Source organism: Sapajus apella, unplaced genomic scaffold (genome assembly GCF_009761245.1).
Source record: "Sapajus apella isolate SASKATOON/1434 unplaced genomic scaffold, GSC_monkey_1.0 scaffold33, whole genome shotgun sequence".
In the NCBI taxonomy this organism is placed as follows: domain Eukaryota; kingdom Metazoa; phylum Chordata; class Mammalia; order Primates; family Cebidae; genus Sapajus; species Sapajus apella.
The window spans coordinates 8,110,621-8,114,014 of NW_022436973.1; the positions used below are offsets into that span (position 1 = coordinate 8,110,621).

The 3,394-nt window shown below is 48.8% G+C and overlaps 1 long non-coding RNA gene across 1 annotated transcript; it reads left to right on the plus strand.

The window, feature by feature from the left end:
• The first annotated feature begins 159 nt into the window (after positions 1–159).
• On the plus strand, positions 160–1,294 carry LOC116562775. The gene is made up of 2 exons (XR_004274094.1): positions 160–312; positions 827–1,294. It is a non-coding gene; the product is annotated as an uncharacterized LOC116562775 (long non-coding RNA).
• Positions 1,295–3,394: the final 2,100 nt, after the last annotated feature.

The following is a 3,394-nucleotide window of genomic DNA, read 5'->3' on the forward strand; positions in this document are numbered from 1 at the left end:
CCCCGCGGCGGGGCCCGGCCGCCCAGCTGCGATGGCGGCGGCGGCGGCGGCTCCGGCCGGGTCCTCCCGCTGCAGCCGCTGCGGAGCCGCCGAGTCACGGCGCCGCGGACACGCGCCCGGCCCGCCTGCCTTCGCCGCCGCCGCCACGGCTGCCTCGGCCGCCAGCGCGCCCCCGCCTCCGCGCGCCCCGCCCCGGGTGGGGGGCGGCCGGGGGCGCGGGGGCAGCACCCAGGTGGGACCTGAGAGGGCAGCGGCCCTGGAGCGGCGCTGGGGAGGGGTCGCAGAGGCTAAAGGAACAGCTCTAGAGGCACGGTCCGAAGGGGTGGAACTGGAAGTCGGGGTCTGGGGGGCAGCCCTGAGCGGGAGGGGGAAGAGACTCAATCCGTAATCCTAGAGGTCGAACCCTCTGGGTGGCTCTAGGGGAGCATATCTGAGGTTGGGGGTCCGGAGACCTGGGGAGAGGGTCCAAGGGAGTGGCATCGGAGGAGAGGGGCTCTGAGAGGCAGCCTGGGGGAGGAGACTGAGGAGCGGCCCCGGGGTACAGGCGGGGTTGGAGAGCAAGCTAAAGAAATAGCACTGGGTCTGTGAGAGTGACACCGGAGGGGGTCTCCCAGCGGCTCTCCTAGGCCGGGGTGGTGGGGAAGGAGATAGAGAAGACGAAAGAATAGACCTGAGGAGCGCTGAAGAGGGGGCAATCCTGGGAGACATTAGGTGAAGTTGAGGTGAGGCTCAGTCCTTCATCCCCTAGAGGGAGCGAGCTCACCCAGCTGGGAAATCATCTTTCATCCAAAACAACCCATATTTATCAAGCGCTTTCTATTTGTAGGGCTCTGGGCTACTTGGGATACCGGAAAGAAAGAAAGATGAAAGAAAGAAAAGAAAGACAGAAAGAAAGAAACCCCAAACCCCAAAACAAAAGCAGAAAAGAGAAGGCCAATTTCCTGAAGTGCAGAGGTTTACAGCTTGATGAGAAAACATAAACGCAAAGAAAAACGGGATGGCAAACACCACGTGTTAACAAGGATACGGGCAAGCTGCTCCAGGGGTCCAGGGAGACCTGATGAGGGGCTGGGGAAGTTAGGGAAAAGTGTAATAGAGGGGGGACTCTAGCTAGGCCCTGAGGGAAAGGCTGGATTTAAACAAGGGTAGGGTAGAGGAGAGGGCATTTCACGTAGGAAGTTGAGGGTGTACAGGATGTGTTTGAGGCAGCAGATACGTTTCTCTGGAGCACAAGGTTCCTATAGGAAAGTGTTGGGAAGTGAGGGAAATAGTACAGGACAGTGAATGCTAGGATAATAAATTTGGGTTGTATTCTGAAGGAAAATGGGGAGGGGTGGTGATTAAAGGTGTGTGTGTGTGTGTGTGTGTGTGTGTGTGTATGTGTGTGTTTAAGCAAGATGATGTGTGAAAAATAGTATTTTATGGTTACTTGGTAATTTGGAGATGCAAAAAGGGCACAGGCTTTAGCGTCAGACCTACGTTCATATCCTGGCTCTGTTCCATTTTTATAAAATGATGCTAGTATTACTGTATAAGATTGCTGTAAGAATGAGGTGGTTGACACTTAATTGATATTCCATGTTACTTTCCCTCCCAGTGGAGAGAATAATGACCAGAGGAGGCAGAGAGATTGGTTAGGAGACTAGTGTAATTGTCTAAGTTTAACGAAACAAGGATAACAAGCATAATTAACATTTATTGAGTGCCTAATACATACCAGTTACTGGGCTAAGCACTTCCCTGCACAATATCTCATTTAATCTTTATAGATAAGCCCTATGAAATAAATGCCATTATTACCCCCAATTTAGGTTAAGAAAGTAGAAGGCTCTGAATAAGTCTGCCAAACTTGTGTGATTCATAAATGATAGTGCTGGATCAATTTGACTTTAGAACCCATTTTTTTCTAGGATGAGGGTGGGAAAAGAGAGAGATTTAAGAGACAATGGGCATACAAGAAGAGGGAAAGGAGTTTGGAGTGACGGCAAATCGAGAAAGATGGATGGCAGCATCTTCGCAGAAGTGAAATCATAATGTGGAGGAACTGGCTTGAAGGAGGTGATGAGGGGCTTGGTTTTAGACTTCCTGAAACTGGGGTGACCACAAGATCTGTGAGATGGGTATGGGAATGAGTTCAGAAGAGGGTGGAGAATGGATACTTTGGACACCTTCGGATAAATATGGTAGTTGAAGCTGAAAGAGAAGAGTTGAAGAGAATAAAAGGCCAAGGGTTCCATCCTGAGACACATATTCAGGGCCTGAGAAAAGTCAAGCCAAAAGTGAGCCTAAAGATTGTCCAAATAATGAATCAGGATTATGCAGTATCACTGGAAAGAAGAGGAGAGGTTCAAAGAAAGGGAAGGAGTTGGTTGGATGCAGTGACTCACACCTGTAATCCCAGCACTTTGGGAGGCAAAAGTGGGCAGATTATATGAGTCCAGGAGTTTGAGACCAGCCTGGCCAACATGATGAAATCCCAACTCTATAAAAAATACAAAAATTCGCCAGGCGTAGTGGTGCATGCATTTATTCCCAGTTACTTGGGAGGCTGGGGCCTGAGAATCTTGAACCTGAGAGGCAAAGGTTGGAGTAAGCCAAGATCGATGGAGCCACCATACTGTAGCCTGGGTGACAGAGTGAGACTCTGTCTCAAAAAAAAAAAAAAAAAAGAAAAAAAGAGAGAGAGAGAGAGAGGGAAGGAGTTGGCAGTTTCAGGGAAATCAAAGAGACTGAAGACTGTATTAACACCATTGAATTGAATAGCTCACAGTCCCAGTAGGGAGATGATAGAGACAAATTATTGTGGTCACATGATGAGTTATGACATGGATGAGAACAAAGTGTTGTGGAAATATTGAGGAAAGAGCAATAAACTGCCCCAAATTGGAAGGTTCGGGCGGGGTTATGTTCCAGAAGGAGGAAATAGTATATTCAAGGAATAAAAGGGAACAGACTGGACTGAGCTCTGTCTTATTCCTCTCTTTTCCTCTAATGCCAATGCTCATGGAACTGCCAATGATGATATAGCACTGTGGTGGTCCACTTTGACCAGCTCCCAAGGATGGTGGCTGTGGATGGTAGTAGGTATTGATAATATGGAAAGAAGAGGCTGATAGAAGTTAATGGTTACTTATAAAATGGATCCCTAAGATCATCCTCAGTAAGAGGATGGTCCAGAGACTGCTGTGAAATCAGTTCAAGAGGAGGTTTAGAAGGTTTCAGAGCAACATTATTAAATTGAACATGGAATCACTGGAAATCTGACTTCTCAGCCTCTAGTCACCATGACGAGCATGGGATAAAATGGAAACTACACTTGACTTAGTGTGGGATACCTGATTCAAGCACTGGCTCTGTCACTGACTTCCAGTGTGCCTTTGAGCAAGTCATTTCA